We start from the raw sequence: 13448 nt of genomic DNA, 5'->3' as shown, positions 1-13448 counted from the left end.
AAAGGAAACATGTGACCGCCCGGGCCAAAACACTGAGCGTCACGCAACTCTGGCCAATCCCAGTGGGCGCCCCCCGCCCCGGGGGACCCTGGGAGATGTAGTTCCTATTCCGGGGGTCGGGGGTGGCCGCCCCGGCAGCTTGGATTTCCCGCTATGGGGCGGGTGTCGGACGTGGGACTTGAGATCCAATCCAAGGGCTACTGACTCGGAAACAGTTTTAGGTAGAGATAGGTTAAGGAACTGCATCCGTGTTAGGAGCCTAGTGGGAAACCTCAGTCGGATGTTTATTGCCACGTCCCTAGGCAAAAGCGCATAATCAAGAATTCTCAGAACCCTAGAGTTTGGGACCAAGCTTAGAGACCTTTTAATTTGACCCCTTGGTATAGAATCGGGAAATCTGAGGATCTGAGAGGTGAAAGGGACTACAACCCTAGTAGCTAGACAGCGCAGGGAAACTAAATTTCACTGTAAATCTATTACTGTCACCTGTATCATCCTGGGTTAACTTTCTATTTTAAAAGTACATGCAAATCAGACAAAGTTTTCACAAATCCCTGTTTTCTGATTCCCCAAAAGACAGTATTATATTTTAAAATTTAATTTTATTTATTTATTTTATACAGCATTTTCTTATTAGTTATCCATTTTATACATATTAGTGTATATGAAATGGAGACACAGATGTAGAGAACAAACGTATGGACACCAAGTGGGGGGAAGCGGCAGGGGTGAGGGCATGATGAATTGGGAGATTGGGACTGACATATATACACCAAAATACATTTTTTTATCTTTTTGTTTCTGCAAATATTTTTTTCAAGTTTGAGTACACCTCCAGATTTTGAAACATTTAACTAGTTTTTGGTTTCTGATATCAAAATTATAACTTCTCTCTCTTCCATAATTTATGAATACAGTCATGCTTTTATTAAATAAGAGGATGTGTTCCAGTGACCAGAGGTGTATATAATATAGAAGGCTTGTGTCCAGGCCTTTTAAACAGGCTTTTTAGTTCTCTTTTCCATCTGTTATTAAAAATGAAAATACCTACCATTTATTGAGTTTCTGCTAAGCTCCAGACAGAGTGATAGGCACTTTACGTATATCCTTTAATTTTCATAATGACCCAGCAAGATAGTGTTATAATCCCATTTTACAGGTGAAGAAACTAAGCCACATAGGGGATAAAGATTTGGCCCTCGTCACTCAGTTATTAAGTGTTGAGGCTGGGATTGACACATTATTTATTTTTTTTCGGTATGCGGGCCTCTCACTGTTGTGGTCTCTCCCGTCGCGGAGCACAGGCTCCGGACGCGCAGGCTCAGCGGCCACGTCTCACGGGCCCAGCCGCTCCGCGGCATGTGGGATCCTCCAGGACCAGGGCACGAACTCGTATCCCCTGCATCGGCAGGCGGACTCTCAACCACTGCGCCACAAGGGAAGCCCAGGGATTGACACATTTTTAAAAAAATAATTATATATGTATTAATATAGGTACATAATTATCTAAAAAGTGTATTTACAAAGTTAAATATTACAAGTCTAGTAGTACAACAGGAGTACCATCTCTCATCCTTCCTCGTTCTTCATTCTTCAGAAGCAACCACTTTCAACAATTTGAGCCATTCTGATATTTACATTTATCTTCCCATATAATGTATGGCTATTTCCCATTAAGGGAGCTGTCATCCCTGTCCCCCATCCTTCCAATATCTTACATTTCTGCTTAAATAATTATTTAATGTTTATGTTATTAAGACTATGTATTTATTGTTCAACGATGAGTTAAACAGTATACAACTTCCTTTCTTGGATGGCTTTTCCTTGGGTAGAAAGGCAGCTAAGCACCCGGGGGTCCTCAATACCATCATGAAGTTCCAACTCCCTGAGAGAGCATTTAAGGGTCTTCCTGATGCACCCTGGGGCCCAACTCTGCAGCCTGAACACCAGCCTCAGTGAACTTCCCACAGGACTCTTGCCCAAAGGACTCTTGCTGTCTGTCTCCAGGCCATTCCCATCCATATCCTGCTCCCTATGCCTCTTATGCCCCCTCCTCCCCTTCACCCCATTTACTAGGTTAGCTCCTGCTCTTCCTTCCAGGAGTCAGCCTGTGAGTCCTCTTTCCAGGAAACCCTCCATTCCTCCTCATTGCCCTCTGGGTTAGGTATCTCCCTGCCTTCTTCCCACAGCAGCCCATCCTTACCTCCTTCCCAAGCAGTTATCATACTAATTGTGTGACATCACACTAACGCAGGGGTTAGGGGTTCTCATCCTCTGCGCACCTGTAAAATCTGTGTATAGTTTATAGTCAGTCCTCCACATACCCAGTTCCTCTGTATTCTTGCTTCCACATCCACAGAGTCAACCAACCCTGGATGGTGTAGTACTGTAGTATTTACTACTGAAAAAAAAAATCTGCATATAAGTGGACCTTTGCAATTCAACCCTTGTTGTTTAAGGGTCAGCTATATGTTTACATGCCTTTCCCAACTGAGTATCCTCTGAAATCCCTGAGGTCAGGGATGATGTCTTATTCATTTTGTGTTGCAGTATACCTAGTAGATGTTCAATATGTGTCTGTTAACCGGTGAGTGATCTCTACTTCTTGAGGTTAAGGGGACTTGAGAGAAATACAAGTGCCTCCAGACCACTTGGGACGCACTTGGACTGGCCTGCATGATGAGATCCTCAGATTCTCTTGGGGCAGATGGATGCAGGGTGATCAATCACAATTCTGAGAGTGGAAAGGAGTGAGGGGACTTACAGGACAGCAGCCCCGGAGACAGGCAAGGGCCTATGATGGGTGTGGGAGCTCCTCAGGCAGCCCCCAGAATAGAGGTGGTTTTGGCATTGGTAGAGGGCCCTGGGAGTTATGCCTAACCCACAAATCAGTGAGCATGGCCGCCTGGCAGCCTTTTCCTCAGCTGGGACTGGAACAGAAGCAGAGGTGTCAAGTCCAGGGGCAATCTGCTGAGATTGAGTGATTGTAATATGATTTAAAAAATTTTTATTGGAGTATAGTTGATTTACAATGTTGCATTAGATTCAGGTGTACAGCAAAGTGAATCAGTTATACATATACATATATCCACTTTTTTTTTAGATTCTTTTCCCATATAGGCCATTACAGCATATTGAATGGAGTTCCCTATGCTATACAGCAGGTTCTTATTAGTTTTTTATTTTATGTATAGTAGTGTGTATATGTCAGTTCCAATCTCCCAATTTATCCCTCCCCCCTCCCCCATAACATGATGTATTTTATGCAGTGTTTACAATCGAGGTCAGTTTGATCATTTGAAGTAGGTAGCTACTGAGGGGAATCAGAGGGTCTTAAGACCAATTTCCTCTCCTTTCAGGGAAATAGTATATTGATCCATATTCTGTCTTCTTGCACATACCACATGCAAGTTCTTGTTTTGATCTCCAGAGCATTCATGACAGCCTTTAAGGTCTGAAGGTGGCCAAGCATCCATAGTTCCTCCAGCCATTCTTTTTTTTCTCTCCAGCCTGCTCCTCTTCCCCATGCAGACAACAGTTGGGACATAGTAAATCATCACTCTCTAAACATACCACACACTTTCAGACTTCCCTGCCTCTGCTCTAGGTCTCTTGCACTTGAAGTCCCCCTGTCCCGAATTCCAGTAGAAATATTGGTCATCCTTTAAGGCCCACCTCTGGTGCCACCTGTTCTGATCCTCTCCTCTCTCCCTCACCTGTTGTGAAGCTGTGCACACCTCCCACATCCTTCATAATGTGACACTAGCACTGTGTTTATACCCAGCCCTTGAATGCAGCTGGATCCTTTGACCGGCTACGGGCTCGGCACATTTGCCCCTTCCCTGCAACAAGCCCCAGCTGCAAAGTACTTGATGAACGGAGATTTTACTGAAGGTTTCACAAAGAGAATTATACAGCATCTCACACCGCAAAACTCCTTAACAATTCCCTTTAAACATCTCTGCTCCCTCACCTCAGCTCCTCCTTGGTACCAGCCGCAAGATTGGGGCTCTTTTCCCACCATACTCCCTCTCTCTGGGCCTCTCTCCAGCCACAAGATTGGGGTTCCTCCCCTTCCATGATCTCTGCCACCTTCCCCCTAGACAATCCCCTCTACCCCTCCACACACACCGCCCCCCCGGCCATCTCTTTTTCAGTACTTTGCATTTTCACACTCATCACCTTTCAAACAAGAGAGTTCCACTCTTCAGAAGATAGAGAATACCATAAATAACAAATTATCTCAGCACACTGCACCCCCACCCTGTTTTCCTCCACAGACATATTTAACATCTCAGCAAGTCTATTACACAATAACTCCTCAGAGTGCTGAGTGCAGACAAGAGTGAACACAGTACACTATTTGCTCATGGCACCTGAGCCTCTCCAGTCTTGAGGCCTACCCCTTCCCTCCCTTCTCTGGTGAAGAGAGATGTGACTCATCTCTGCAGCTCTTTTGGATGCAGAGGTCTGACGCTCTCTGACTCTATAGTTACCAGGAAGGCTGTCTCACCCAAGCCCAGACAGTCATGGGCCCTACTAGGCCAGTTAAACCTTGGAGTCAAACACAGTAGCATTAGGATTTAGCAAGGAAAGACATAGTTGGAAAATTTTCCATTTTGAGATCTGGGAAAAGAGGTAAGTCTTCTGCCACCTAGAAGGTGAGCTCCCTACCCCTGCTCCCCGAGCTTTTCCTTCTGAAACAAGAAATGTTTCTCTTGGGAGTCGTATGGGTGTGGGGGCAAGGCTTGCTTTGTTCCCGAAACCATCCTTCACAGGTTGAAGTCGATGAGGTGCCAGGAATTGGTACCTAGGTGCCTCGGATCCTGTTTGTGACCAAACTTGCTACACCAGATGCAGGTAAGGATGACTGGTTACCACCGTGAGCCCTGGGCTCTGACTTCAGGGGACTGAGGCATACTTGCATCCTCCCTGCATGTGATGCTGGTCCCTGTTTTTCTCTTCATTCTTCTGCCCCAAGGACATCTGATTTCACCTCCCTCTCTTCTTCCTGATTACTTTCCCAGTAATGAGAATTTAGGTGGCCCCTCTGGTCTCTGAAGAAACCTGATGTTTTGGAAGTTACTCCTGCCCTGACTGCTCTAGGTAGGCCTGATTCTCAAAGGGACACCTCATAGCACCTTATCACATGACTTGCTGCAGAACCCTCTCAGGTATGAACACATATGGAAAATGTCTTCTCCTGCTTATGGCATCTGGTCACAAGTTTAGGCCAGTTTTAAAAAATAACCATAATCCCACAGGCTGCTCAGCAGTCTGTCCCACAGATGGCTGTGAGTGCACGTAGAATTCCTGCTGCTGGTCCCAGCAGACTTTGACTTCATCTCCAGTTTCTTGCCACCCTGTGACATTTAAGAGGCATGTACTAATTCCAACTTGATCTTCCTCTGCTGTCTCTGGCACTCTTCTTCCAAATGTCTTCAGTTTAGGACAGTGTGTCTTGTCCATCTTGTGTCTTGTCCATCCCTTTTGCTTGATGGGCAGCCTTCCAAGAACCCTTCAGCAGTTATGAAAGGGCTAGACCTGACCACGAATATCTGCAGCAGACGTTTCCTGTTCTTGAAAGACTCCATCCAGTTTCTTAGGAAATTGTGTTGGTTGAGGTTGGCCCACCTATGTCCAGCCCAAGAATTCTCACTGCTCATTGGATGCTCTGTCTGAAGCATCTGTTGTGAACAGTGCGACCTCCCAAAAACTTTAATGCAGATCTCAGAGCAGTTTCCACACACTGCTAGTCCAGGACCACCCTAATTTGTGCTGTTATTTTTCACTCCCTTACATAGCTTAGCACTTTGACAGTCATGTTCTCTGTCTCCCTATGAAGACTTGAAATCTAAGTGTTTCCACTGGCGCTTTAGACTTGAAGAGTCTACGTTCAAAACTTAGCTTTTTTTCTTACTAGCTATATAGTCTTGTGTAAATTACTTAATCTTTCTCAGTTTTCTCATCTGTAAAAATGAGGATAAAAACACCTACCTCATAGAATTGTTTTGAAGATGAAATGAGAAAAAATATATAGTGCCTGGGATATAGTATGTGCTCAATAACAACCAACATTATTACTATTATTACTGTCCCCTTCCCCACCAATTCTAGCTATGTCCTCTAGGAGGGTTAAAGAAGGAAAGAAAGGAGTAAAAGAACATATAGCCTTTGTAAACTATATTTGATAAAAAAAAGCCTGAAGACATGAAGTGATTTAGAAAATCTACAAACCAAAGCCAGACTTTTTGAACACTCACCAGGGTGCTGTCCTCTAACTTCTTTTGTCTTTCGCAGTGGGCATTTATAAGATTAAAAAAGAGAGAGACTGCCCACAAGATGTAGAAAAGCAATTTGCCTCTGCTTATAAAATATCCACACTCAAAGGCCACATCGCTGAACTTAAGCCATGGTTGCCTTTGAGATGCAGACCAAGGGACTAAGAGTAGGGGTCGAGACCTTTGTTTTTTTCAGTAAGCTTTTGACAATTAAAAAAAAAAAACCAAAACTACCTACATATATACACTTTTCAAATTTAAAAAAATGTTTTAAAAAGTCCTTGCCTGACTAATGTGATTAAAAATAGCACCTGTGCTAACTATTGTGCAATCTCTTTTGCTTCCAGCCCCAGATCTCTCTGCAACTGGCCTAGAAAACAGCGAGGGCTCCTAGGTCACCAGCACACAGGGACAGATACTCGACGCTGCTTGTGACAGCATTGCAAGCACATGCCTGACATACTTTGGAAAGGCTGCCTGGTTCTATTACTGGTGCATGAAAGTTTTGCTCCAGTAGGAAATCTCTAAATTTAGATGATTTTCAGGATGAACTCTGAGTGATCTTTGTCCCCAACACGAGTAAGGAATTGGAGGGCACCTTGCTTTTTATTTTATTTATTTATTTATTTAATTTTATTTTAAATGCCAGAGTTGATGTTTTATAATGCAAAACTTTTGAAGATTGCCATTTTTTACAAAATAAATTTATTTATTTATTTTTGGCTGTGTTGGGTCTTCGTTGCTGTGCGTGGGCTTTTTCTAGTTGTGGCGAGCAGGGTCTACTCTTCATTGTGGTGCGCAGGCTTCTCATTGTGGTGGCTTCTCTTGTGCGGAGCACGGGCTCTAGGCGTGCGGACTTCAGTAGTTGTGGCTTGCAGGCTCTAGAGCGCAGGCTCAGTCCGGTTAATTGCTTAGCTGCTCCGCGGCATGTGGTATCTTTCCGGACGAGGGCTCGAACCCGTGTCCCCTGCATTGGCAGGCAGATTCTTAACCACTGTGCCACCAGGGAGGTCCCAAAGAATGGAAAATAAAACAAACAAACACAAGGGAGTATCTAAGATTTCTCCTTTACGGTTCTCATAAAAATTTTACCCTGAGTTCCTTTTTTTTTTGGCTTGAGTGTGCAAATCATTATTATAATAATACATCATAATAATACTTTGCACACTCAAGTGAAATAAAAACAAATCCAAGGTAAAAACTCTATGGAGGTGTTTAGGATGAATCCAGTTTAGGGATTTAGTTCTTATATAATGTGAAGATGCTTAAATGTTGCCATTTTAATTGAAGAAAAGACAATTTCACTAATGAGAGAATTTTAAGGAATGCTGAATTTAATGGAGAATCAGCTCCTTGAAAGACCAGCCTCAACAGAGGATTTTTTGGTATGTGTACAGTCAAGGTATTTTTATTTAGGTACTTTAAAAAATTTACTGGGGTGTATTTGACAGTACAGTTTGTACAGTTTAATGGTTTGTTATACGTATACATTGTGAAATGGTTACCACAATCAAGCTAATTAACATACGTATCACCTCAGATAGTTACCGGTTTCTTTTTTCCTTTTTTTTTTTTGTGGTATGCGGGCCTCCCTCTGCTGTGGCCTCTCCCGTCGCGGAGCACAGGCTCTGGACGCGCAGGCCCAGCGGCCACGGCCCGCGGGGCCAGCCGCTCCGGGCGGAAGCGCAACCGCTGCGCCACCAGGGGAGCCCCGCCTTTTTTTTTTTTAACATAAGTTTATTCTTAAATGTAGAATAGGTTCTAAGACTACACTTCAGGGACTTCCCTGGTGGCACAGTGGTTAAGAATCCGCCTGCCAATGCAGGAGACAGGGGTTCGAGCCCTGGAGAGGGGTTCGAGCCCTGGTCCGGGAAGATCCCACATGCCACAGAGCAACTAAGCCCGTGCGCCTCAGCTACTGAGCCTGCGCTCTAGAGCCCGCGAGCCACAAGTACTGAGCCTGCGTGCCGCAACTACTGAATCCCGTGCGCCTGGAGCCTGTGCTCTACAAGAGAAGCCACCGCAATGAGAAGCACGCACACAGCAATGAAGACCCAATGCAGCCAGAAATAAATAAATTAATTAATTAAAAAAAAAATAAGACTACACTTCATTCTAGCTATAGGTGGCAACAGATGTTATGGCAGGGGATCCAAATGTTTAAACAGGAATGGAATTAAGGACCATCGTTGCCTCAAGCACAAGGAACAGCTTACTTTCTCCCAGATTTCTTAATTGCACCTGTGACCTGGGGGCCCTTCCTGGAGGCCTTCGCTTTTAACTCTCCGAGTTTCTTCTGCTCCTCTTTCTGTTTCTGCTTAATGCCTTATCTTCCTCATCCATCTCCTTGGCCTGCTTCTTGGGCTTCTTCTTACCACCTTTGCAGCTGGACATGGTGCCTGCCACTCCTTCCCCAGCTTCTTTTCCTTACTTATGCAGTGAGAACACTTAACATCTACCCTTTTAGCAAATTTCAAGTATACAACAAAATATTGTTAACTGTAATCATGTTGTTCTGCATTAGATCTCTAGAACTCACTCATCGTGCATAACTGGAACTTTACATCCTTTGACCCACATCTTTCCGTTCCTCTGCCCCCAGCCCCTATTAGCACCATTCTGTTCTCTGCTTCTATAGCATCAACATTTTTTAGATTCCACACACAAGTGATATCATGCAGTATTTGTCATTCTGTGTTTGGCTTATTTCACTTAGCATAATGTCCTTCACATTCATACATGTTGTTGCAAATAGCAAGATTTCCTTCTTTTTTAAGGCTGAATAATATTCCACTGTGTATATATAGCCAACAGTATTTCTTTATGGAGAATCAGGAAGGTAAATTTGGATTCAGATGGACTGGGTTCAGATCCTGACTCTGCTACTACTGTCAGGGTGACAGTGGATGGTTTATTTAATTGCTCTGAAGCTCAGCTTCTTTGTGTGAAACCTAATAATACCTTCTTATTATGAGAATTAAATGACTGCTTATGAAAAGAGCACATAGACCTCAATAAATGGTTAAGTATTATTCAGCCGGGACATAATGGTTAAGTATTATTTTGTCAAAATATAATGATAATTACTATTATGACAGGACATAATGGTGCATTGACAGATCCTAGCAAAGGAAGATTCTTCCTGTTTAACAAAGAACAACATGGGGTAACGGAAAAAAATACATAGAAAAGAGAGGGATCCTGGGGAGCCCTGCCATAACTTACTCAGTCACCCTGGACAAATCACCTAATCTCCTTGAGTCCCAGTTTCCTCATCTCTAAAAGGAGCACTGTGCCTTCCACCATGAAGGTGTTTGGGTAAACTATTTCTAAAGACCTGTCTAGTTTTAGAGGTACGGGAAGTTTGTGTATTTTTTTGATTGAAAGGACTTCAGTGGAAAAGTTCTTTTGGTTCAACAAGCACCCAAATCAAGACATTCCTGGGAGCACATAGAATTCTTTGGGAAGGAGTTGGGTGGCTGTAAGAGGCTACGAATGACCAGAAATCGGGTTCCAGCTCTGGGAGTGAAAAGCCTGCTTGATAGGCTAATGGGATTTGGGGAGGACACAGCTGCTTCCTTTGGGATCAGACTGAACGTGGTTTCTCTACTGAACCTTTAAAACAACTCTCCCACTCCTGAAGCAATACCCTCCACAAAGCCTTTCCAAGCTGGATCCCTGGACCAGCACCCCCTGATTATGTAGCCTTACTCCTAAGGGAGGACCCCAGTCAACCACTTTCCCTCCAAGTCACCCCACTCCTGTACTTCACCTCAGTTTACCCTGCTTACAGCCCTTCTTGTGGGACTCAGTACCCACCCAAATTCAGCCCTCAGCTCTTTCTATTTTTAACTTCCAACTCAGGGACTTTTGGGAGTAAACAGTCACATGCGCTAGGGAATTTATGACATTACTGGCTCACACTCTCCCTCCTACCTTCTCACTAATAATCCCTTGCTTTAAAAAGAAGAAATTAATAGTTTTTAAAGTTCCCTTCCTCCAAGTTTAAAAGTATTACATGCCAACTGTAGGAAACTTTAGAAGGGATAAGGAAGAAATTGGATATCATCTATGATCTTCCAACCCTAAGAGAGCTACTGTTAGCAATATATTTCCATTCTTTGTATCTATATTTATAGTGTGTCTATAGCTATTTATACATATTTTCATATTTGAGTTAATACTTACATGCAAAATAAACTCTTATATATCACCATTTAATAGGTGGCTTTCTGTTTCCTTCTCTCTGATCTCTCTTGATCTTTCACCTCTTGGCAGTCCCAATGACACTAACCTGCAGCTTGGAATTAGCTTACATCAGCATGTTATGACTAAATATTGAGAAGACTTAGAGTTTTATATGCTATAAAAAATATATCTGTCCCCAAAGTGAAGATGATTTAGGTTCATCAACTCTGCAGACATGAATACCAGGACAAATTTATTGATGTTTTTTGAATTTCTTAGCATACAATTTCTTTCAGTGTTTGTTCCCTTGCTTTTTATTTTTAATTTTATTTTTATATCCCCGTTTTCATTTTTTATTAAACAGAAATTTGCAATAAGATTAAAGTAAATCTTTCATTAAAATATTACTCATAATGCCATTATGCTACCAATACAACTATTTAAACATTTCATATATATTTCACATAGGCTCAGAATTTGATTACATACTATTATATAAATATATATTTTTTTAACTTAAGACTCTATGAGGAATATCTTCTGTGGTGTATTAAGTCCACCCAATTAACTGTTTTCATTGACTTTATATTAATAATGAGAACAGTAATGGCCAACATTTATTGAGCACTATTCTAGGTGTTCATTAAGTGCTTTACCTGTATCTTCTTATTTAATCTCCACAGCAACACTGTGAGGTAGCAACTATTATTAGCTAGCCCCCACTTTTATAAACAGGAAAACTGAGATTCAGGAACCTTAACTAGTTTGCCCAAAGGCTGGAGCATAGAAAATCTGACTCTGGGGTCTGTGCTCCTTCTGAATCATTATACAGTTCTTTTTGCTTAATAATGTGCCTTGGTAGATATGCTATACTTTGTTAAACTACTCCATTGGTTTTGGATACTTATGTTGCATCAAATTTTTTCCCCCAATTTCAATAACTCTGCAATGAACCTGTTTCTGCATATAGATTTCTGCTTCTACTGCATGATTTCCTTATGGTTAGTTCTCAGAAATGGAAAGGGAAAATAATTTTATTCAAAGGGAGCTTATTGGAGGAGCTGTTGGGAGAAGACAGGAAAATTTATTCAGTTTTTTAGCCACAGGCTCTGTTCCTGAACCCCACACTATGGAGTTGGAGGAGGTGTGGAGGTAGGGATACTGGGGCATTATGGAATCTCATCCCTTTCAGGCTGTGTTTGGGGCCTCTCCTACTATGGAACACCGGACTTCCTGTTATTGTAATGTTTATTAAAGACATTTAAACTTATTTTATTTTGTTACCCCCTAAGAAAAGGACTGTCTGTTTTTCCTTTTTGTATCCCAGGGCTTAACATAGTGCTCATTACATAGTAAGTGCTTAGTATATGCTTGTTGAGTGAATAAATGAAGGTTAGAGAAAGAAAGACCGCTCTTAACTGTGAACTCTCAGTTTCAATTGAATTAACTGTGACGGTAAGGATTAATACCTACTCAGCGTATGTATTAAGAATTGGGATGGGTTAAGTCTTTTTATTTTTGACACTTTTTGGAGCTTAGCTGACACCGGAAGTTTCTGTCTTCCCAGGGTTAGCAAATTCCTACAGATAAGCATACAATTCCCCTGGGAGAGCAAACCAACCAACTCAAGATCACACTCCAACCACCTGGTTTATTGGGTGCTCCCAGGACTCTCACCTTTGGTCCACTGTTCCCCTGTCCTAATCGCCCCAGGGCTAGGTACCTGGCAACTAGAGATGGCCCCAATGCCCCAGAGTCTGCTGAAATTATTCAAACTAGACAATCCTAAACTTACGTACCCTGCCTCACCTATTCCTTCCTGTGAAAACCGTAATAAAGGGTCTTGCCCACATTTTCCCCTTGATTCCTCTGCCCCCTGATCCACACTAGCGCTTCGCCTTGTGGCCCTGTGTGGCGTGATGTGCCCCCGCCTTTTGGGAACTCTGAATAACGAGTTATCTTTTCAATGGCAGTCACCTCCTGCTGTGCTGGCCTCACTATACTTGAATAAAAATGAAACCTACATCTTAAAACAGGCACTAAAGTTAACAATGACTGAGATGATGGTGGGTGAAACATTGTGACGATGTAAGGAAACAGTAGGGCTGCAAGATGTAACTGGCAGTAGTAGTAGCATTAACTAACAGGGTATATGGTTAAAAGCCAGGGAGAGGGCATGATAATTATGATAATTAATAGCAGTAATAATCACATAAACTTTGCACTTTAATAATATTAATAATCTCACTATTTTATAGAGCACTTTCCTACATATTATCTAATTTGCTTCTCACAACACATATCTTTTAGATAACATTATTATCCTGTCTGATTACAGAATGGCCTAGGCCCATTCATAGAATCAGAAATAAGATTGAATATCACCAGATCCAATCTCCTCAATGTACTTGAGGAAACTGAGGCCCAGTGAGGGTGTGATGGTTAATTTTTTTTTTTTTTTGCGGTACGCGGGCCTCTCACTGTTGTGGCCTCTCCCGTTGCGGGGCACAGGCTCTGGACACGCAGGCTCAGTGGCCATGGCTCACGGGCCCAGCCGCTCCGTGGCATGTGGGATCATCCCGGACCGGGGCACAAACCCATGTCCCCTGCATCGGCAGGCGCACTCTCAACCACTGCGCCACCAGGGAAGCCCGTGATGGTTAGTTTTAAGTGTCAACTTGATTGGGCCATGGGGTGCCCAGACATTTGGTGAAACATTATTTCTGGGTGTGTCTGTTAAGGTGTTTCTGGATGAGATTAACGTTTGAATCTGTAGACTGAATAAAGCAGATTGCCCTTCTCAATGTGCGTGGGCTTCACCCAATTGGTTGAAGACCAGAATAGAGCAAAAGGTGGAGTAAGAGAGAATTCTCTTTCTGCCTGATGTCTTTGAGCTGGGGCATCGGTCTTCTCCTGCTGTTGGGTCACTTGGGCTGGAGCTATACCATTTATTGGTGTTCCTTGCTCTCGGGCTTACCA

At 42.9% G+C, this 13448-nt stretch overlaps 1 long non-coding RNA gene across 2 annotated transcripts; it reads left to right on the top strand.

Moving 5' to 3' along the window:
* Positions 1 to 4351: 4351 nt before the first annotated feature.
* On the top strand, positions 4352 to 7175 carry LOC114485312 (uncharacterized). 2 transcript variants are annotated; one of them, XR_003678789.2, is made up of 4 exons: positions 4352 to 4638; positions 4779 to 4860; positions 5028 to 5174; positions 6629 to 7175. It is a non-coding gene; the product is annotated as an uncharacterized lncRNA (long non-coding RNA). The 2 variants fall into 2 exon arrangements; XR_008616806.1 differs by having other exon boundaries at positions 4352 to 4860.
* Positions 7176 to 13448: the final 6273 nt, after the last annotated feature.

Source organism: Physeter macrocephalus, unplaced genomic scaffold (genome assembly GCF_002837175.3).
Source record: "Physeter macrocephalus isolate SW-GA unplaced genomic scaffold, ASM283717v5 random_1517, whole genome shotgun sequence".
Lineage (NCBI taxonomy): Eukaryota > Metazoa > Chordata > Mammalia > Artiodactyla > Physeteridae > Physeter > Physeter macrocephalus.
The sequence above is the reverse complement of the archived record's forward strand: the minus strand, read 5'-3'. Positions and strand labels throughout refer to the sequence as shown.